Genomic DNA, 24,019 nt, shown 5'->3' with positions numbered 1-24,019 from the left:
ATAGAAGAGGTTTAGATTTATTATTCTTAGAACAAGATGGATTATGTATGGCTCTAGGTGAAACCTGTTGCTTCTATGCCAATAATTCTGGAATAATTAGAGAAAGCTTACTACTAGGACAGAGAAATTTAGATGCCAGGGAAAAACAAAGACTAGAATCAGATAACTGGTTTCATAGGATGTTCAATTGGTCACCATGGCTAACAACCCTTCTATCTGCTATAGCTGGACCTTTAATCCTCCTCCTCTTCTTGTTAACTTTTGGCCCATGTTTCCTCGATTTCTTGTTTGCTTATATAAGGAAGACAATTAATTCTATTAAACTTTTAGTATTACAAAATAGAGGCTATGAGCAAATTCCAAATGAAGAATCAAGGATTTGATTTTCTGCTAAGGCCAGTGGGGAATGTGCTGACTGGAAAATTACTGCTTGGCTATCGCCCATGGGAACATAGGCTATCACCCATGGGAACATAACATTCCAACAATAAGCTTTCTGCTTCTGTACCCTCGCTTGCACAACCGACCTGTGGGTTGACAGGTAGTGAATAGGAGAAAAATAGACCTTTGTGTTTAAGACAGAATGAAGAATGGGATTTAGGGCTTAAAAACCCTGTACCTCTACATTTCGGGGCTGCTTAATTTGGGGTCTGCGTACCCCTGGCAGACCCAGCTGGCTGAATAAAGAGTGTGTTTCCTATAACACTGATTTCTGGTGGTCCGTGTGTCTTTTGGGGGCTGGCGGCTACAACACTACCTGGGTAATATCAGAAAGAGTGCTACTTTACAGTATGCTGTTTCTGTGAACACAAGGAGTTGGGAGAATTTAAGCTTTGCTTGTTCCAGGATTATAAGGCTCAGATAAAGTTCAGTATGGTCACTACCAATTATGACACCAAGCAGAGGTCAAAACAAAAATAAATACAAATGTCATATTAGGAAAAAAAGAAACATTAAAGTATTAGACAAATAATAATAAAAACGAATTTGCTAAGGGAGTCCAGTGTATATACCTTTGAATGGCACTGAAGGGCCCTGAACCTTCATTATAGGTTGTGTATATTCTTGTCTGTGTAAGAACTTCCAAACCTGTATAAAGTTTTTATAAAACTGTATTTGAGCCAAACAGAGGAAATGCCTGGAAGCAAGATCTCAAGACTCAAAAAATGCATCCTCAAAAAGTGACAGTTTGCAGATTCTTTTATGCATTTGGAATTAAAGAAGGAAAGCAAGGAAGATTACATGAAGGTGAGAGAAAGCAAGGCGGGGATTGGATTACAAGATAGTTTACAAGATTATGTGTTCTCTTGAGGATGGTCAGGCTTTAAGAAAGAGGGTGATTGAAAAGAGACATTTCTCAGGTGTGTTAACAATGGACAGGGCTTAAAGCAAAGATAATCCTATTGAAGAAGCACCTGATACAAGGACCCCCTATCCGGAAGACCTGAGAGGAAGAATGTGACATAAAGGAGTTATGTTGGGGTAGAATGTAGGGTTAATCCAAGCACAGCCCCTCCTTGTCCTCAGAAGACAAAAAGGGCTGCTTGGTCGGCAGCCCCAAAGAAGACAATAAACAAAGGACTCTGGGTAACCCCTGTGTTATGGCGCGAATGATTCTGAGACCCACGGAGCCAATTGAGATTAATTATGAGCCTTTATTAGCCGGTCGGCGACTGACTCTCTACCATGCAGGGTTAGAAGAGATCAGCCCCGAACTTCCTGAGGGGGGCAGCTTATAAGGTCTCCTACTACATTTTTGAATGAATAGGTCACAAGAAGCAGAAGTTAGTCGTTAACCTTTTGTATACAGATAAAGATATCCAGGGGAACTCTCAGCTCAAACAGGGCCTAATAGACAATTTTATCATCTTCACCTTGGAATGTTGCGCTTCTCCCTGGGGCTGGCGCCTGGAGATATCACCTCCCTGTAACTGAGTAACTGCTCTCCCTAGGGGCCGGCATCTGGAGATACTACCTCCCTGAAACTGGAGAATTTCCACTTTTACAACCTGCTCCCAAGGACATTTTCTGCTGTGTATGCTCCTTCAGCCGCTCCCATGGATGTTATTTGCCTGCTCCTCTAGAGAAGGCGGCTGGTTTGCTGTTCTCAAAAACGCTATCTGCTCCAACTAAGCAGCACATTTTGCTCTCCCTTGAGAAAGCAGTTACTCCTCTAATGAGCTAGTTTTGCCAAGGAACGTCAAAGGATGACGCAGAGGTTGTTTCCAGGACCAGACACTCTGTTCCTCTTGCCTCTCCTCCAGGTGGCCTGGAAACAAGCCCAAACTAAAAAGCCAAGATAGATGGCCTTGGCCGCCCCCACTCCCTTAGTTTCCATGACTATCGATTTCCCTATATAAACGGTGCTCCCAAGACACTGGGGGGAGCGAGGCTCTTGGAGCAATAACTGTGTGTCCTGGGAGTTGCAACTTTCTAACAAACGCTTATTCTATTTAGCCCAACACCTGCTTCAGGCTTGTGGCTATGAGTGGAGCAGGTAGCACGAGCCCAGACTTAGTTTCCCTCTGGTTTCTCTTTTACTAAAGTTATCAGCCTGGGGCTTGATTACCCAACAAGACATGCCCAGTTAGGCATTTATAATCAGATCACCTTGTGAGGTCGCTTCCCTTATAAGCCCCTTTTCTGCCCACAGGCCCCACTGTTGCACTCTGTATCAATCCTTGCCCTTCCTTCTCCCCAAACTTTGCGTCGAGCCTCTATGTCCATATATTTCTGCCTCGTTCTCCATCTGTTTCCCCTCTGCTCTCCCTGGAAGAGGGAGGGGAGGGCATGTATCCACCTCTTGAGTGAGACTTCGCCCTATGGTTGGGCTAGAGGGAGTTGAGTCCGGACTTGGAGAAAGGTTTCTAGCAGGAAAACCACGGGGTAGGCAGTCAGTGCCTACATGGACGGAAGGCACAAAAATTAGGTCTAATACCTATCTCAGAGCGATTTTTAACCGGATTCCAACGCAGACTCTCAGAGTGCACAAGCAATCTGTGAGGTCTTATGGCGTCCCTGCGATAATCCAAAAGAACAGCAAGCGGGACAAGCGGATTCAGGTTTAATTCACGGGGCGACCCCAAACCCGGGTGTGGTGGATGGAGCCCTGAGGATAGCGAAGTGCAGGTTTGAATCAGAAAAACCCAGACTCCTCACCTCACCGTCTCTGTTTCTCTGCGCTATCCGCTTCTGGGTCTGCAAAAACGCACAGGTGTGTGTGAAGGGCGATGCCTCCGAGATGCGAGTCGAGGAGAGTTGGGGGTGGGGCCGTGATCCACATATGGGCGGGGTCTGGGCGGGGTCTGCGCGGGTGGGGGCTGGCACTGGGTCCCCACCCCAGGTTTCTTTGTCCTCCACCGCGGGAAATAGTGTTCCGCTTTGGGGTTTCCTTGAATCTGTCTGGTGTCCTTTGGCGCCAGGCTAGGTACAGAGTTACAGGTGCGTGGGTAACTTATATTGCAAGTGGAGATGTTTTCCCTTAACAAGGTGAAAACGGTTTAGGTGAAAATTACCTGGGCCAGGGGATAGGTGCGCGAGTCCTGGGAGCGAGGAGGGAGAAGCGCTGGGACCTGGGGTGGCGTCATTGTGGGTGGTGACCGTGAAGGGCGATGGTTGGCTCTGTAACTTCTGACTCAGACAGTTACAGTTCCTCATTTATTCAAGCAAGATCTGGAGTTGTCTGTGCAGGTTTTCGAAACTAGAATGTGAAATGCGAAGTCCGAAAAGTCATACTAACTAATTTCCATTTCTGTCCCCCGTTCACTTGAGAGACAGAGATACTACCGTAGGGGAGGTTCCAGAACTTCTTGGGGCTGACCCTACTCTGTGGGGGGTGGAAGGCTAAGACATTGCTTTAAAAAAATAAAAATTTGTGCTTGCGTAGATATAAATGAATTTTTCTTTAAATTTAATTTGTTATTCTAATCCATACTTTCTCAGATGAAATAATCCACATACCTTTGAGACACACTGAATGGCATTCTGTGCTGTGCTTATGTCATTAATTAGTAAATATAATTGCAATGTTAATTTTTAAAGCCTTTAGTCTCAGTTATTTGGAAGAGTATTTTTAACTTGGAAATTAAATTAGATACTTTAACCTATCTTTTTGTTTTCTGTTTCTGAATGCTTTCAGAAATCCAGCAAAGATTTTTCTTTTTTACTAATAATTTTTATTAAAATACAGTGAACATACAATATTGTATTAGTTTCAGGTGTACACCATAGTTATTCAACATCTATATACCTAAAGAAGTGATCATCATAAGTCCAACCGTCTGACACTTTACAACACTATCACAGTATTATTGACCATATTCCCTATGCTGCACACCATATCCCCATGACTTAATATGTTTTCTATCTAGAAGTTTGAATCTCTTATTCCCCTTCACCTTTCTCCCCACTTTTTGATTTTTCAATTATAGTTGACATGCAATATTATTTTATATTGATTTCAGGTGTACAGCATAGTGGCTAGACATTTATATAATTTACAAAGTGATCCCCCTGACTAGTCTAGTACTCACATAGCATTATACATAGTTATTATCATATTATTGACCACATTCCCTTTGCCTTATTTTATATCCCCATGACTTTTTCCTAACTACCAATACGTACTTTTGGATCCTTTCTTTTTTCTCATTCAGTGACCCAACCATCCTCCCATCTGGCAACCACCAGCTTGTTCCCTGTATCTATGAGTCTGTTGCTAGTTTTTTTTAAATTTTGTTGTTTAGATTCCTAGATTCCATATAAGTGAGATCGATTGGTATTTGTCTTTCTCTGTCTGATTTATTTCACTTAGCATAAAACTTTCCAGTTCCATCCATGTTGTTGCAAATGGTAAGATTTCATTCTTTTTTATGGCTAATATTCCATTGTATATATGTAGCACAATTCCTTTATTCAGTCATCCATTGATGGGCACTTAGGTTGCTTCCATACCTTGGCTATTGTAAATAATGCTGCAATGAACATATATATCTTTTCAAATTAGTGTTTTGAGTTTCTTCAGATAAATACCAAGAAGTGGAATTGCTGAGTCATATGGTAGTTGTATTTTTAATCTTTTGAGGAACCTCTATGTTGTTTTCCTTAGTGGCTGCACCCATTTGCAATCCCACCAACAGTGCACGAGGTTTCCCTTTTTCGCCACATTCTCGCTTACACTTGTTGTTTGTTGATAGCCATTCTGACAGGTGTTGGGTGATATCTCATTGTGGTTTTAACTTGCATTTTCCTGATGATTAATGACATTGAGCATTTCTTCACATGTCTGTTAGCATCTGTATGTCCTCTTTAGAGACATGTTTACTTAGGTCCTCTGCCCATTTTTAAGTTGGATTATCAGCTCTTTTGGTGTCAAGTTGTCTGAGTTCTTCATAAATTTGAGATATTAACCCCTTATTGGATATGTCATTGAAGAGTACCTTCTCCCATTTGGCAGGTTGTTTTTCTGTTTTGTTGATGATTTCCCTTGCTGTGCAAAAGCTTTTTGGTATGATGTAGTCCCATTTGTTTATTTCTCCTTCTGTTTCCTTTGCCCAAGGCAACATATCAGAAAAAATGTTAACTATAAGTAATGTCAGAGATTTAACTGCTTACGTTTTCTTCTAGGAGTTTTATGGTTTTGGATCTTACATTTAAGCCATTAATCCGTTTTGAGTTTATTTTTGTATATGGTGTAAGAAGGTGGTCTAGTTTATTTTCTTTTTTTCTTTTTGCATGTATCTGTCCAGTTTTCCCAACACCATTTATTTAATAAACTGTCTTTATCCCATTGTATATTCTTGTCTCCTTTTCCATAGATTAATTGACCCTATGCATGTCAGTTTATTTCTGCTCTCTCTATTCTGTTCCATTGATCTGTGTCTGTTTTTATTCCAGTACCATGCTGTTTTGATTACTATAGCCTGGTAGTACAGTTTGATATCAGGTAGCATGATACCTCTAACTTTGTTCTATTTTCTTAAGATTGCTGAGGCTATTCAAGGTCTTCTGTGGCTCTATATAAATTTTAGGATTATTTGTTCAATTTCTGTGAAAAATGCCATTGGTATTTTGATAGGAATTAAATTAAATCTATAGATTTCATTGGGTAGTATGGACATTTTAACAATGTTGATTCTTCCTACCCATTAGGACAGTATATGCTTCCATTTATTTGTATCTTCAATTTCTTTCTTCAGTGTCTTATAATCTCCCAAGTACAAGTTTTTTATCTCTTTGGTTAAATTTATTCCTAGGTAGTTTTTTATGCAATTGTAAATGGGATTATTTTCTTAATTTCTCTTTCTGATAATTCATTATTGGTGTTAGAAATGCAATCAATTTCTGAATATTAATTTTTATCATGTTAATTTACTGAATTCATTTGTCAGTTCTAATAGTTTTTTGGTGGAATCTTTAGAATTCTCTATATGTCATCTACAAATAATGACAGTTTTACTTCTACCTTTCCAATTTAGATGCCTTTTATTTCTTTTTCTTGTCTGATTGCTGTGGCTAGGACTTCCAATACTATGTTGGTAGAAGTGGTGAAAGTGAATATTCTTGTCTCATTCCTGAATGTATGGAAAATGCTTTAAGTTTTCACCATTGAGTATAATGTTAGCTATGTGTTTGTCATAAATGGCCTATATTATGTTGAGGTATGTTTCCTCTGTTTCCACTTTGCTGACAATTTTTATCATAAATTAATGCTGGATTTTTTCAAATGCTTTTTGTGCATCTATTGATATGATTACATAATTTTTATCTTTCATTTTGTTTCTGTGGTGTATCATGTTAATTGATTTGTGGATATTCAACCAACCTCGTATCCCAGGAATAAATGCCACTTGGTCATGATTATGATATTTTTAATGTATTGCTGAATTTGGTTTGCTAATATTTTGTTGAGAATTTTTGCATCTATGTTCATGAAGGACAACGGCCTACAATATATTTTTTTTGTAATGTCTTTGTCTGGTTTTGGAATCAGGGTAATGGTGGCCTCAAAAATGAGGTTGGGAGCCTTCTATGCTCTTGAATTTTTTTGCAATAGTTTGGAAGGATAGGTGTTAATTCTTTGAATGTTTGGTAAAATTCCCTGTGGAGCCATCTGGTCAAAGACTTTTGTTTGTGAGAAGTTTTTTGATTACTGAATTGATTTTATTAGTAGCAATCAGTCTGTTTAGATTTTCTGTGTCTCCTTGATTTATTCTTGGAAGATTGTACATTTCTGGGAGTTTTGCCATTTCTTCCAGGTTGTTCAATCTGTTAACATATAATTGTTGATAGTATTTTCTTTAATTCTTTGTATTTCTGTTATGTTTTTTCTCACTTGTCTTCTTCCATTTCTGATTTTATTTATTAGGGTCCTCTCTTTTTTCTTGATGAGTCTTGTTAAAGCTTTATCAATGTTGTTTATCTTTTCAAAGGACCAGCTCTTGGTTTTATTGATCTTTTGTATTGTGTTTTTAGGCTCTATTTTTTAAATTTCCACTCTGATCTTTATTATTTCCTTGCTTCTAATAACTTTGGGCTTTGTTGTTCTTTTTCTAGTTCCTTTAGGTGTAAGGTTAGATTGCTTATTTGAGATTTTTCTTGTTTTTTGGTAGTAGACCTGTATTGCTATGAATTTCCCTTTTAGGACTACTTTGGCCATGTATCTTTGTCTCAATGTATCTTTTGATGTCTTTTTTGATCTCAGTGTTTACCCATTGATTGTTTAGTAGCATGTTATTTAGTTTCCATGTGTTTGTGTGTTTTCCAGGGTTTTTTTGTTGTTATTGATTTCTAATTTCATACCATTGTGATCAGAAAAGAAGCTTGCTATGATTTCAGTCTTCTTAAATTTATCGAGACTTGTTTTGTGGTCTATCTTGGAAAAAGTTCCATGTGCACTTGAAAAGAATGCATATTCTGCTGCTTTGGGGTGAAATGCTCAAAAACATCAATTAAATCCATTTGATTTAATGTGTCATTTAAGGCCACTGAATCCATGTTGATTTTCTGTCTGGAAGATTATCCATTGATGTCAATAGAGTCTTAAAGTCCCCTACTATGACTGTATTGCCGTCAATCTCTCCCTTTATGTTGGTTAATATTTGCTTTATGTATTTAGGTGCTTCTGTGTTTGACGCATAAATGTTTATAAAGGTTATATTCTCTTGTTGGATTGACTCCTTTATCACTATGTAATTCCTCTTGTCATCTCTTAATATAGCCTTTGTTTTAAAGTCTATTTTTTCTGATATAAATATTGCTACCCCAGTTTTTTTTTTTTTTTGCGGGGGGGAGTCCATTTGTGTGAAATATCTTTTTCCATCCCTTTACTTTCAGTCTGTGTGTATCTATTGATTCAAAGTAGGTCTCTTGTAGACAGCATATGTATAGGTGTTGTTCTTATCCATTCAGCTACCCTATGTCTTTTGACTGGAACATTTAATTCATTTACATTTAAAGTGGTTATTGATAGGTACATAGTTGTTGCCATTTTATTATTCATATTTATGTTTCTTTTAAAATTTATTTCTCTTCTTCTCCTTGAAGTCTCTTTGACATTTCTAGTAATGGTGTTTTAGTGGTAATGAATTCCTTTAGCTTTTTCTTATTAGGGAAGCTCCTTATCTATCCTTTGATTCTGAATGATAGCTTTGTTTTACTTACAGTAGTTTTGGTTGTAGTTCCTTGCTTTTCATCACTTTGAATATTCCCTGCTGGTCCCTTTTGGCCTGCAAAGTTTCTGTTGAGAAATCAGCTGATAGACTTACGTGCTCTCCCTTGTTGGTAACTAATGCATTTCTCTTGCTGCTTTTAAGATTCTCTCTTTGTCTCTAACCTTTCACATTTTAATTATGATGTGTCTTGGTGGGGGCCTCTTTGAATTCATCTTGTTTTGGACTCTCTGAGCTCCCTGACTTGTATGTCTATTTCCTTCTCCAGGTTAGGGAAATTTTCAGTCATTATTTCTTCAAATACGTTCTCAATCCCTTGTTCTCTTTCTTTTCATTCTGGTACCCCTATGATGTGACTGGTGTTATGCTTGATCTTGTCCCAGAGGTCCCTTAAACTATCCTCATTTTTTAAGTTCTTTTTCCTTTTTACTGTTTCAGTTGGGTGTTTTTTGCTATCTTGTCTTCCAAACCTGTGATTCGATCCTCCACCTAATCTGTCGTTGCATCCTTCTAGTATATTCTTTGTTTCAGCTATTATATTCTTCATTTCTGACTGGTTCTTTTTTATGGTTTCTATATCTTTTTTTAAGGTTGTTATCTCTTTGTGGATGTTCTCACTACATTCCTTAAGTATCCTTATAACCATTGTTTTGAACTCTGTGTCTCGTAGGTTTCATACCTTCATTCTGTTTAGTTCTTTTACTGGAGTTTTCTCCTGTCTTTGATTTGGGACATGTTTTTTGTTTCTTCATTTTGGCTGCCTCTCTGTGTTTGTTACTATGGATTAGGCAGATCTGCTATATCTCCCAGTCTTGGCAGGGCAGCCTTATGTGTATTAGGTATCCTGTGGGACCCAGTGGTGCGATCTCCCTGGTCACTTGGGCTCAGTGCTCCAGGAGTATTCCTTGTGTGGGTTGTGTGTTCCCTACTGTTTTAGTTGAGCCTTGATTGTGTTGGCACATCAGCAAGTGGGATTGACCCTCAGGCTTACTAGCTGTGAGGATTGGCCACGGCTACAGCATGTGAGCTGCTGTGTGGGGGCTGATCCCACAGAGCTGGATTTGCCCCAGTGGGCTCAGGTGCCTGCCGAGACAACCCTTTGGCTATGCCACTAGTAGGGCTAATCTTGTGGTGTTCTTTTATGGTTTGAAGCTGGCCACTAAGTGTGCTGGTTCTGAGACCTATTGGAAGGGGTTCCTGTGCAGGCCAAGGTCAGCCGCTGCCTGTGACTGGTTTGGGGCTACCAGGTAGATACTTCAAAGGAATCTGCAGTTGGTCACTGCCTGGCGGGCCTTGAGGTGTGTGGGAGAGGCCACACTGCGAATAAAGATGAGTCATCACCAGTACCAAGCTTGGGTCAGCTCAACAAAAAGCCCAGGGAACACCTAGGCCTGCCGCTGCCTGCCAGTTGTTTATAAGGCTTAGCTGGCTGAAGGAGCCTCAGGTGGTATGGGTGGTATAGGAGTCGGGTGGGGCAGGGTCTCAAGGAGTCATCAGCATGGGGTAAGTCATGCTCAATAGGCTAATGTAGATTCAGATTTGGTGCCTATTTTGAGCCTGGGACCATTCTGCAAAAGCCTCAGAGCCACCAAGGACAGTCACCACCCTCCTAGGGCCCATGAACTCCTGAAAGCTGTCCAAGAAAAACTGTAGTATGGGGCAACAAAGGCTGTCTGCCAGATGTGAAAAAGCCTCTAGCATTACACAAGTGGGATGGGTGGAGTCCCAGGGAGTCACTAGAGTAGAGTGAGCAGGGCTCACCAGACCAATGAAAATTCACATGTGGCCATGAATCTCGAGGGCTCAACATAGGACAGATGTCATTGGCTTCCCTTCTATGCTGGAGGAGGGCTCAACACAGGGAAAATGGCAGCTGTCCCTCCAGCCCTCTCGCTGAAGTTGCACAACTCAGTCTCTCCTTGTATATCTCTGTACCTCCCCAGCCGCTGTTCCTTCCCCACAGCCCAGGGTGAGTGCCTGGAAGTGAGAGAGTCTGTGTGCAGGCCCTTTAAAAGGATGCCTGGGTTTCCAGCTATCTTCTGTTTCACCTAGACAAATGGAATGAATCTCAGCCAATTTTCACAGCCAGATGTTGTAGGGCTTATATTCCTGGCACTGGTGCTCCAAGCTGGCAAGCTTGGTGTGGGGCTGGGACCCCTCGATATTCAGAGGGGACCTCTGCAGCTGACATATCCCTACTGATTCTCACCCATCATATGTGGGTGCGGAGCCAACCTGTTTCATGTCTCTGCCCTCTTCCACCAATCTCAATGTGGCTTCTTCTTTATATCCTTAGGCATAGGATTTCTGTTCATCTAGTCTTCAGGTGGTTCTTCAGGTTGATCTATATTTTAATTGCAATTTTAATGCAGTCATGGGAGGAGGCAATGACAGCATCCACCTACTCCTCCATCTTGACTGAAACCCTCCTCACATTTCAATAGTATCATTTATTCCCCTTAATAATTTTTTAATTTGGAGTATTTGAGTTAATAGCTTTTATTCTGTGTCCCATGGAAATTCTGAAGGTGGTACTGGCTGGATTTTTTTTTTCTCAAAGCCTCTCTATTGTGTGACAGCTCATTGTAGTGCTGAAATTTCCGTAAAAAATGAATGAATACATTGTGTTTCAAAAAAAAAAACCTAAAAACAATAGCTATGTTATCATTTTAGGTAATCGTGTATTCCTTCTGTGCCTGCAGAGAGCCTGGATACAATGGGGTCAGGGCTAAAGAGGACAAAAGGGAATTTTCTATAGTTTTTCTTATATATACATTATACATTTTTATTAGATTTATTTCAGGTATTTTATTTTATCTTTGGGTAATTGCACCCCCATTCCTCAGAAATTACTGTTTATTATTAATTTTGTACATCTGTAGGTACTCGTTTTATATATGTTGAAGCTATGTCATTGTCAAACTGATTTGTAATGTCATTGAATTGGCTCCATCCACTGGAATGAAAACCTGCCCTTCCTACTTAGGACAAGAGCTGTTAGGTGAAGAAGAGTCAAGATGCAGATAAGTAGGAGTGAAAAGAAAACAGCTTCCCAACTCACACATGCAGTAAAACAAATTTCATATGGGTAAATATGTAATTATTTACAATATGTAATACATGAAAACATAAGAATTACATCCAGATATTTGTTCTCATTCTCAAATAATGTTGGCTCTCCTAAGATATGCAATATATGTGAAATGTGTAACACAAAATTTACACTTTGAAATTTTAGTTTTTAAGGAAACCCAAAGTTCACCATTCTGTCTGTTTTTCAAGTTCCTTTCTGATGACAATCCCAAGGTCTATCGTTTAGTAAAAAAGAGAAAAGAGCCCTTGCTGGGCATCTGGAAGAACCTGGGAAGGACCGGGCTCTGCTGTTGCTCCCAGAACTGCATCTGCTGAATAGGGTCTGGTGCCCTTAGCTGAGCCCTAATTCCAGCCACTGGCAGCCTCAGCCACCTCCTGTCCAGGGAAGAGGTGAACCCTCCCAAGTCTACCTCCTAGGAGGAGCCCTGGGCTTCTTCTCCATCTGGATCCCAGGGACCCGGCATTGGGGTTGAGAAGAGCCAGGTCTCAGCAGGGAAGACACAGACCACCTGGGTGGCGATGGCCTAGACGGTCTGCACCTGGGCACACAGATGCCCCCCGGATCTGGGCGAGCATGGCGAGCTGCTCCCAGCTCTGCTGGGAAGGAACTCGCCGGTTCTGCACCCGGACCGTGTTCTGATAAATGGCCTCAGACATAGCGCGCAGGGAGGTCACCAGGCACTTCCGGAGTGGAGGTGGATGGACTCCTGGGGACCTGGATCTCTGCCGCTTAGTGCACCCGGTGTGCCTCCTCTGGGCACTACTGGGTCAGACATCCCGGGTCTTCTCGCAGGCGCTGCTGTGGCCAGCATCGGGGACTTTGGGGGTCTTCTTTTCCAAAGTCACTCTTCTCCTGCATTCCTCTCCTAGAGAGGCCCCTGCGGAGGAAGCACATGGGTGAGACCTGTCCGATTAATTCCCAGGGGCTCCCAATCCCAAATCTCACCCTGCGACTTCACAGGAACCCCACAAATGTCCTGCTCCTTTTCTGATTCATATCTCTACAGCAGGTGGTGCCTCACCCATCCTGGGGCCCCAAATGCTCCCTGGATCTCAGAGTCTCAAACTACTTTGGCCACTGAACACCCCTCTTTGTAATGCAGGAGTTCAATTCAATGAAAATATTAGACACAACATAAATGTCCAGATATTCTCAGCTTAACAACATCCTCCTTGCTATAGCTCGGGGACTGTCCCTAGATCTGCTTTTCCTCCTCCTGGAGCTCGGCTTCTGTGAATAAAGTGAGAGTTTCAGTGACTCTCAGCAACCAGACACCCTAGAAAGATTAGTCCATCCTGGACACACAAGGAAACAAGGTTACAACCAAAACTGTTTCTCAGCTGTTCCTAGAGTCCAGGATCTGCGAGGCCCTGGCTGCCAAGAGCAGCACCCAGTTCCCTGCTGGAGAAGACTGAGCTGCCCATTTGCTGTTCCTCTTTCTCAGAAAAATAAAATCTTACCTGGTGGAGCAATGCATTTATTTTTGCCTTTGAGTTCAGTTTCCTTGGAATTCTCTTACTGGTCTGACCCTAGAGAAAAAGAAGTTTTGGTGACTAGCCTCCCACCGAGAATCCTCCTAGTCCATCCCTGTGGGGTTAATTCAAGCATAGCCCCTCCACATAAACAAGACAAAAAGAGCTCCTTGGTCAGCAACCCCAAAGAAGGACAGTGAACAAAGAGTTCTCTGGGCTGTGCTTCCTCCCAAGGACATTTTCTGCTGTCCCATAGGAACTATCTGCATCTTTGGCCATTCCTATGGACATTATCTGCCACTCCAGTGGAGGACGCAGCTGGTCTGCCATCCTCACAAACACTATCTAGACAGCATGTTCTGTTCTCATCCACCTGGGAAGGCACCTGCTCCCCTGATGAGGTAATCCACCTCTTGTCTGCTCGCATATAGAACACTGCCTGCTCTTTCCTGGGTGCCTTTTCCTGCAGCTCCTCCTGACCAAGTGTTGAAGCTTCCCTGTTTCACAAGTAATAAACAGAATTTCACACCTCTCTGGTCCTCCTGATGGTTTTTCCAGAATACCCAACGCCCAGGTCTAAGCCCTGGCCTAGAACTCCTGCATTACAATCCCTGACCCATATTTGTAGGCAATTCCCTCCACTGAGTCTGTTCAGCCAGTGTCAAGTGTGACCAGAGCAAGATGATTCCAAGGCATCATTGTCACGCTTCTTAAAGTTCCAAGGCTGGATGATATTTTCTATCATCTATCTTAAAATAAAATCCAACTAAAGACACAAAATTCAGTTTCCTTGATCCCACCCTCTTTCTAGCCTCCACACAGCCCATCTTTACTATGACTTTGGGTGCTGTTCTCTTTTAACTGGGAATAGAATGTCTTGCTTCTTTTTTCCAATGGTTTCTCCTCCACATCTGAGCCTCTTTCTTCAAATGAGTTATATTGGAGGAGGGCTGGTCAGTGGGGTTTTGAATGGAGTCTGACTAGAATTGAAAGGGTCTTGGTTTTCCTGTCCTGATTCCATCTTGAAACCCAAAGGAAAGACCCTCCCTATGTCAAGTCAAGAGTCAGAAGTCCAGGTTGGCCTCCCTCTCAGAGGGCACGGCTCTCTCCTATTGGTTGTTTACCTTCCTACCACTCATCAGAGCCTCAGCTGGGCTGAAATAGGAATGTGCTTGTTATGGTTTGTCTAAAAAGGTCACTACCACCAATCTAATGCCAACATGAGTCCCCAGTCTGGGCTGTGGTAAAGGAGAAACCTTATTCAGGTAAACAGTTTGCGAACAGGGGAGACACACCCTCTGGTGGAAGCTGAAAGTGTGCTCTGCAGAAACAAAGAGGAAGCCGCCTTTTATAGAGAAATTCCCCACCCTGATCCCTGATCAGTTCATTTTATGCAAATGAATCCAAATTTGCACAGTCTGATTGGTCCAAATAGCACAGTCCTAATTGGTTGGAATCACATTCTGATTGGTCTTTATGGAGCTGCTCTGATTGGTCAGTGAAGATGCGAATGAGGATATAGTGGATAGTTCTGATTGCTCAGATCTCAGCCCATTGGTTAAAATATACAGAAACTCCTTTATAAAGGTTGACTCAGATGGCAGGACCACAGTGCAGGAGGGTGGCAGCTCACTCTGTGGCTTTTCCCTGAAATGCAGCGTATGTGAGAGGCTTCTGTCAGCATTGGCTGGTTATGAATTTGTGCCCAGTTTACCCTGAGGAGTCCTTGGGAGATATCTTTCTTCTTGAGATCCACAATTTGGACTGGCGATCCCCACAGAGATAAGGGAAGACTTTTGCAGGATCCCGTCATAGAGTCAAAGAACAGAATAGGAAAACCAGGAAGCAGAAGACCAGAAGGCAAAAGGTCTTCACCATCTTACTTCTGGCCCCAAACCTACCCAGAATTATTTAAGACTCTGCCCAGATTTCTGCTGCTTCTTCCACCATGAAATGAGAAGTGAGGGCTGTCCAAGAGTATATGGATTACATACACTCATTAGAAGGATTTCTTCCATATCAATGAAATACATGTATTTTCACTATTTTCTCTGATTTCATTCTATATAGGTCACTGGGAAATTGAACTTAAAAAAATAAGTGTTTACCAGAACCATTATGCCAGTGGTATATTTCTCTCCAATACTCTCCTCCGTATCATCAAACACTAGATTTCACTGTAGGAAAAGTTAACAAGTCCATCCTATCTATGAATATATCTGACAAACATCAAACCTTTATATAAAAATGAAACCAGCAATGACCTAAAAATAATTGATTGTAAACATAATTTCCTAGTAATGATTTATTTTCTTTAAAACATTAAAGGTGGAAATTTTAAACATTCACACAATTTATAAAAGTAAAGTAAACCTCTATTTACCCTTAAGACCACTTCAAAATGTGTCAATGTTTTGCCAATCTTGTATCATCCATTTCAATCTTCTCCTTAGGGTGGGGTTTGGGTGGGAAATGGAGCTGAGATACTTTAATGCAAATTCTAGAATTATATATTTCTCTAATAAGTTGTGAGCCATAAAATTTATCTCTAATAAATAATTCTTTAAGGATATAGAAGACAGCAAACACAAAATTATTCTTTAAACTTTTAAATATCATCTGATACCCAGTTCATGTTCACATTTTCCTAAATTTATCAGGCACATTTTAAAATTTCTTTTTGAACCAGCATCTAAACAAAGTTCTATATTACAATTATTTATTTTAACATTAAAATTGGTAAATTCTGTCTAAAAATATTATTTATGACCAGCTATAAAATGAAAGCATATAATTGCAATCTTTATCACTCAAAAAGAAATATTATCCAGAATATATAAAAATGAATTTTTACCCATTCAAATCAAAGGAAGAAAATCCACAACAAATTGAAAAAATGTTTTTGAAAAGACAATTCACAGGTTAGTAAACTCAAGTGATGAATATTATATTACATTGCACACTGCATTGCTAATACTAAAACAAATATAAATAAAAACACCACCACCATACATACTGTTCGTATTGATACCCAGAGTGTCAATGATGTGGGATTCTCAGGCTCTCCTCTAGAGTCAGTGTGGGCATTATTGGCTTACCTACTCCAAAGGAGAATATAGTCACATGTGTGAGAAAGATGATCCGGCAATTCAATTTCTCACTTTCTGTGCATAACAACAAAGAGATTGCCCAAGTATATTTATGGTAGCATTGTGGTGGAATGAAAATATTGGACACAACATAAATGTCCAGTATAGGATCAGATATTAAAACTAGAAACTCCGGTACATGGACACGAATAAATAACAAGCAGTGGTGAAACTGAATGAACTAGAGATATATGTGTAAAAGGAGATTTTTCAGAATTAACTGAAGAAAAAGTCAAGATATAGAACTAAACAGTATATTCACATGTGTATAAATATTTTGTACTTGCAGACAATATTTGGTGTGAGCAGAGATTGCCAAAGTGGAGTCACTTATATCAAGAAAACTAAAGTGAAGCAGGGAGGCCACAAAGAATTTTGTCTTACGTCCCATTCAGCATGTTTATCCAGAAACCTTTGAACCTTTGAGTGGTGCCTGAACTTTATCTTCTCCTCACTTTAACAACCAGATCATCTGCAGGTTGTACTTTGAAAGGAGCCAACCCAGTAAGCCAACAGCATCCTTCATTTGCATAAAAGGCTTAACCAATCCCTACTTATTTTCTTTTAAATATTTTTTATTTTTTAATTATAGTTGGCATACAATATTATATTAGTTTCAGATGTACAATATAGTGATTAGACATTTATATATCCTATGAAGTGATCACCCTGAAAAATTTAGTACCCATCTGAGACCATGCATAATTATTACAATAGTATTCATTATATTTCTTATGCCATACTTTACATCCCCATAACTATTCTGTAATGACCAGTTTGTACTTCTTAATTCTTTCCCCTTTTTGACCCCCACACACTCCTCTCATCTGGTAACCCTCAAAATGTTCTCTGTATTTATGAATTTGTTTCTGTTTTATTTGTTTATTTTGTTCTTTAGACTCCACATGTAAGTGAAATTATACAGCATATGTCTTTATCTGACTTACTCCACTCAGCACAATACCCTCTAGGTCCACCCAAGTTGTTGGAGATGGAAAGATTTCATTTGTTTGTTTCTTTGTTTGTTTTTATGGTTGAATAATATTCCATTGTATATGTATACCACTTCTTTTTTATTCATTCATTGATTAATGGACACCCAGGTTGCCTCCATATCTCAGCTATTGTAAATAATGCTGCAGTGAATATATGGATGCACATGCCCCTTCAAAGTAATGTTTTGGGTTTCTATGGGTAAATACCCAGAAGTAGGAGCACTGGATCCTTTGTCTCTTGTTACAGCCTTTGTTTTAATGTCTATTTCATCTGGCATAAGTATTGCTACGCCAGATTATTTTTCATTTCCATGTTCATGAACTATCATTTTCCATTCCTTTGCTTTCAGTCTGTGTATGTCTTTTGATCTGAAGTGAATCTCTTCTAGGCAGCTTATGTAAGGGTCTTGTTTTCTTATCCATTCAGTGGCATTATCTTTTGATTGCAGCATTTAATCATTTTTTGTTTGAAGTATTTGTTCATAGATATGTAATTATTGCCATTTTATTATTGATATTTTTGATACATTTTTTCTTCTTCTTAAAGAAGTCCCTCCAACATTTCCTGTGATGCTGGCTTGATAGAGATAAACTCCTTTAGCTTTTTCTTGTCTAGAAAGGTCTTTATCTGGCCTTCGATTCTGAATGACAGCTTTGCTGGGTAGAGTAATCTTGGTTGTAAGTCCTTTCTTTTTATCACTTTGAATACTTCCTGCCAATCCCTTCTGGCTGTAAAGTTTCTGTTGAGAAATCAGCTGACAGTTTTATGGGAGCTCCCATGTAGGTAACTAATTGTTTTTCTCTTGCTGCTTTTAAGATTCTCTCTTTGTCTTTAACCTTTGGCATTTTAATGCTGATGTGGCTTGGTGCAGGTCTCTTTGGGGTCATCTTGTTTGTGACTCTGCACTTTTTGGGGTTGTATGTCTATTTCCTTCACCAAGTTAGGGAAGTTTTATGTTATTATTTCTTCAAATAAGTTTTCAATTTCTTGCTCTCTCTCTTCTCCTACTGGTATCCCTGTGATGTGAATATTGTTACACTTGATGTTATCCCAGAGGCCCCTTAAACTATCCTCATTTTTTTTCTTGTTGCTGTTCTGATTGGGTGTCCTCTGCTACCCCATCCTCTAAAATGCTGATTTGATTATTTGCTTCATCCAATCTGTTGATTCCTTCTAATATACTCATTATCTCAGATATTGTATTCTTCATTTCTGACTGGTTCTTTTTTATGTTTTCTATCTCTTTGTTAAAGTTATCATTGAGTTTATCTACTCTTCCCCTAAGTTCACTGTGCATCCTTATAACAAGTGTTTTGAAATCTGCATTTGGTAAATTGCTTTTCTCCATTTCCTTGAGTTCTTTTTCTTGAGCTTTGTTCTGTTCTTTCACGTGGGACATATTTCTTTGTCTCCTTATTTTGGCTGCCTACTTGTGTTTGTTTCTAGTATTAGGTAAGGGTCTTAAGTCTCCCAGTCTTAGTAGAGTGGCCTTATGTAGTAGGTGTGCTGTGGGGCTCAGTGGCATAGCCTTCTCTGGTCACCTGAGGTGGTGCTCCAGGTGTGTCCTTTGTGCAGATTCTGTGTGGCTTCCTGTTGTAGTTGAGCCTTGATTGCTCTTTGCTGATTTATTGTGAGGCTTGGCTGGTGAAAGGCTGACCCTACAGACCAGGATTCACTTTAGCAGGGCTCTGGTGCCTTCCCAGTCTGCTCTTCAGATATGTCCTTCTAACATGCAGCCCTGGGAGTTGCTCTGGCTCTGGCTCTTGTTGAAGTAAGTCACCGAGTGTGCTGGCCCAAGTGCCTCCTGGGAGGGGCCCAGATACAGGCCAGTGCACTTCTGGGGCCACCTGGTAAGAGTCACCAAGCAATCCATAGCTGGTTTCCTCCTTTTGTGGGCTTATGTGTGCCTTGAGAGGCCAAGCCAGGAACCAAGGCTGGCTGCCACTAGTGCTGGGCTTGGAGCTGCTTATTAGAAGGTACGGGGCATGCTAAGGCCAGATGCTGCTTCTTTGGTTTTTATGAGCCTTTGAGAGAGTCTAGGAAAGTCTGCAGCATGATCCAAGACAGACCATTTGTATGGAAAAAAACCACTGGAGGCAGCTTGAGTGCTTCCACAAGGTGGGAGAGGTGGGGTATCAGGGAATCTCCTGGGTAGAGTGTTCTGTGTTAGCCTAGTTGACAAAGACTCAGATATGTTAGCCACCCATGTCCACATGCTGGGAATTGGGAGGGCTAAAAAGGAACAATGGATACTGCCAGTACTTCTGTATGGGAGAAAGCCGCCCTTTCAATCCTCACCCTGAAGCCAAACAACTTATTTCTTCCTTGTATGTCCCTGTAACTCCTCAAGCAGCTGCCCCCGCGCTGGAGCTCAAAGCGAGTGAGTCTGTCACTGAGTAAGTTCATGTGCGGGTCCTTTAAGAGGAATGTCTGCAACTCCTGCAGACCTCTGTCTTACTCAGCCACATCTCCCCTAGTTTTCACAGCCAGAAGTTGTGAGGACTTCTCTTTTCGGAAATGGAATCCTGGATTGGGGAGCCCAGTGTAGCCAGGACCCCTTCTTCTCTTGGGGAACTTCTGCAGCCAAGATAAACCTCCCAAATTTTCCCTCATCTTCACACTTCTTCAGTCATCCTGGAAGCCCCAGTCTCCCATGGAGTTTGCTCAACATTCACAGTGTGAGCTGATAAGAACAGCTGAATCATTATCGTCATCCATGTCATGATCCCTTCTTTTGTCCCTAATTAAAATGGTGTGTAGAGTGACTATTGCATCATGAATTTCTGGACATTGATGGGCCACATGTTTGTGTACTCTCCTAAAAAACCAACATGCAAACCCAACATATATCAACCTTTGAAAGCTACCTGTGACTGATGCTGACTCACTTTAGCTCTCCTCTTTAACCCCATATAATGTGCAAGAACTTCCAGGCTTTGAGACACACGGCAAAGATTAGAAGGTGCCCCAAGAAGTATGGGGAGGCCCTTGGCCTCCAGTAAGAAGGAGAAGCTGGAACCAAAGAAGCCTCAGCAACTCCAGATCCCTGAGCCCTTCAACAAAGAGAAGGAACAAAGAAGATAAAGAAGAAGAAGAAGAAGAAGAAGAGGAGGAACAAAGAGATAAAAATCTGGAGGGGTAAAATCATTTTTAGAACCACCATCCAAGGACATTGGAATCCTTAGACATTAAAGTTCCAATGTAAATAGATTCTAGTACCAATTTCAGTGTTGGCGGGGTTCCCCAAACCAACAATGAATTCTTGCAACAGCATCTAGGTGTCTGATAATTCAACTCAATTCTGACACAATCAACCCAGCAATAGCATCAGATGCCCCATGTTAAGAGCTCATTCCACAATTATCCCCACCCAACCCCAGACTTCAGATGTCAGTCGAAAGCCCAGACCATTACCTTTGCTGCTGACCCACAAGCTACAAATTGGACATTCCACAACCCCCTCCAACTCAGGATGTCTATTGCAAGTCTCAGTTGTTACCTGTATTTCTGACCCAGAGGTTCCTACCAACTGCTCCTTGGGTTCTATTAATTTGTTAAAGTGGTTTACAGAACTCAGAGAAACATGTTAATAACTACATTACTAGTGTTAAAAAACAAAATTAAATAAGTAAATTTGAAGATCTAATTGACTTTGATAAAGTGATTCATGAATCAGTGAGCACCCCATCTAGCAACTAGAAGGGGGTTCCAAGGAGTTGTACAAAATGGAAGGTTTTTATAGCAAAATGGCTGGGACAAAAGAGCTATTAGCAAAAGAAAAGACAGGATTATTTTTGAGGTCAAGACGGCTCTTCTTTGGGGAAAGAGAAGAAAAGGATTTATATTATGTAGGTTTCCTCTTCTTTCTATGAGGGATAGAATGGGCCTACATGACAGATTACCTTATTTTTGCTTGACCAGAAAATTCCATACTGATTGATCAAGATTGAAGAAGAAGCTGAAACTGCCAGTAGATCAGGTATTAAATCTAAAATGTATTAAAGTATGGCATATGCAGATTAGAAACTCTAATATGTGAATATTGTCTAGTTTATAAAATGACATTATATAATTTGCAATTGATATTTAAGAAAGTATCACATGATATATTTGAGCCTGAATACAGTGCTGTCTGAAATTTATTACTACAAAATTACCTTTTCCTAAAACACTGTTTCACCAGCTTTTTTTTGGAAAGAGCCTTACAATAATCAATAGACTACACACGGTTTCAGTAGAGACATAGCTGTCTCCATGAAGCATATCATACTCCCAGAGTTAGAGAAAATCTGTCTATTCCTGCCATTGTCATTGGCATAAAGCATTTCTTTACAAGATTATATGATTCCTATAGGTTAATCTTAATCTTTTATACAAACATGGAGGTATTATAGATACACCTCTAATAATACTGAAAATTTAGTCTATGATTCCTGTAAGGTAGGCTGAAAACAATGGTTTCAGAACGTTAGGCCATAAATATCTTTAAAAATTAGGAGTCTGTTGTTCATGTCTCTAAGTCTCTGTTTGTCATGTTCATTTGTTGCTTTTAGGTTTATATCTCCCATATAAGTGATATCATGTGATTTCCAACTTTTTCTGTCTGGCTTATTTCACTTAACATGATTATCTCGAGGTCCATTCAGATGGACACAAATGGCAGTATTTCATCTCTTCTTATAGCCAAATAATATTCCATTGTATATATGTACCACAGCTTCTTTAGCCAATTATCTATTGTAGGACACTTCGATTGCTTCCATGTTATAGTGGCTACACTGTGAATAGTGCTGCAATGAACATCGATGTGCAAATATCTTTTTGGATATGAGTTTTCAAGTCTTTGGGATACATACCCAGTAGAGGGATTGCTGGGTCATATGGAAGATCAATTCTTAGTTTTTTGAGGAACCTCCATGCTGTTTTCCATAGTGGCTATACTAATGGACTAGTGGTTACCAGAGGGTGGGGGTGGGGGAGGAGGGAAGAGGTAGACAGGGTAAAGGGGATCAAATATAGGGAGGTTGGGGGAGGGTGAAGTGGGTAAAGGGGATCGAATCTACTGTAAAAAAAATAAAGTGCAAATTAAATACTCAAAAATAAAAAAATAAATAAAAATAAAAATTAGGAGTCTGATGGGTAGCAGGAGCTGAGAGCAGACCCCAGAGAGCCCTGAGCGCCCCCACTACTGCCTCTGGCCTAGTTGCCGTCACCCCCAGGGGGAGCCGCAGCTGCCCCAGTTGGCTCCAGTCTCCATCACCACAGCTATGAACAGCAAGGGCGAGACCCAACAGCCATCAGCAGCGTTCCTCCATTCCCCACCCCCACTCTCAATCCTCCAACGCACCACCGCCCCCATCCTTGTTGCTGTGGACACTGGCCTGGCACTGGAGCCCAGCAGGGAGCAGAGGCCCCCGGCCTGTGGGGACAAGAAGGTCATCACAAGGAAGGTTTGGGGACAGTAAATGGTTCAATGTAATAAATGGATATGGTTTCATCAACGGGAATGACACCAAAGAAAGTGTATTTGAACACCAGACTGCCATAAAGAAGAATAACCCCAGGAAGTACCTTTGCAGTGTAAGAGATGGATAGACTGTGGAGTTTGATGTTGTTGAAGGAGAAAAGGGTTTGGGAGGCAGCAAATGTTACAGGCCCTGGTGGAGTTCCAGTGCAAGGCAGTAAACATGCAGCAGACTGTAACCATTACAGACGGCTCTCCACGTCTCAGGGGTCCTCCACAAAATTACCAGCAGAATTACCAGAATAGTGAGAGTGGGGAAAAAATAAGGGATCAGAGAGTGCTCCCAAAGGCCAGGCCCAACAGCGGCGGCCCTACTGCAGGCAACAGTTCCCACCTTACTACATTAGGAGACCCTATAGGCATGAACCACAGTATTCCAATCCGCCTGTGCAGTGATGGAGGGTGCTGACAATCAGGGTGCAGGAGAACAAGGTAGACCAGTGATACAGAATATGTACTGGGGCTGTAGACCACTATTCCGCATGGGCCCTTCTCACCAAAGACAGCCTAGAGAGGACAGCAGTGAAGAAGATAAGGCAAATCAAGGCGATGAGACCTGAGGTCAGCAGCCACCTCAACGTAGGTACCGTGGTAACTTGAATTACGACGCAGAGCCCAGAAAACCCTAAACCACAAGATGGCAAAGAAACAAAAGCAGCCGATCCACCAGCTGAGAATTCGTCAGTCCCCAAGGCCGAGCAGGGCAAGACTGAGTAAATGCCAGTTTACCATCTCTACCATCATCGGGTTTGGTCATCCAACAAGAAGTGAATATGAAATTCCAGAAATAAGAAATGAACAAAAGATTGGAGCTAAAGACCTTAAGTGCTTGCTTTTTGTCAGTTGACCAGGTAACTAGAACTATTATCTGCATTATCTATATAGCATAGGGTTTTTATTATTTTTAACTAAAGACGTCTCTTTTTGGTGATGACAAATGTGGGAGTTTTTTGTTTGTTTTGTTTTTTAAAAGCCTGGTTTTTCGCAATACACCTTTAAGGGTTTTTAAATTGTTCATATCTGGTCAAGTCAGAGATTTTTAAGAACTTAATTTTTAATTTGTAATAAAAGCTGACAATTTGATTTTTTCAAAAAAGTCAACAAAATGCAAGCAC

The 24,019-nt window shown here is 40.8% G+C and overlaps 2 pseudogenes; one reads left to right on the top strand and one right to left on the bottom strand.

Moving 5' to 3' along the window:
- Positions 1-12,175: 12,175 nt before the first annotated feature.
- LOC107196776 lies at positions 12,176-15,048 on the bottom strand (annotated as a pseudogene).
- A 7,599-nt stretch (positions 15,049-22,647) lies between these two features.
- LOC102882280 lies at positions 22,648-23,621 on the top strand (annotated as a pseudogene).
- The last annotated feature ends 398 nt before the right edge of the window (positions 23,622-24,019 follow it).

The sequence above is a fragment of the Pteropus alecto genome, unplaced genomic scaffold (genome assembly GCF_000325575.1).
Source record: "Pteropus alecto unplaced genomic scaffold, ASM32557v1 scaffold122, whole genome shotgun sequence".
NCBI lineage: Eukaryota > Metazoa > Chordata > Mammalia > Chiroptera > Pteropodidae > Pteropus > Pteropus alecto.
The sequence above is the reverse complement of the archived record's forward strand: the minus strand, read 5'-3'. Positions and strand labels throughout refer to the sequence as shown.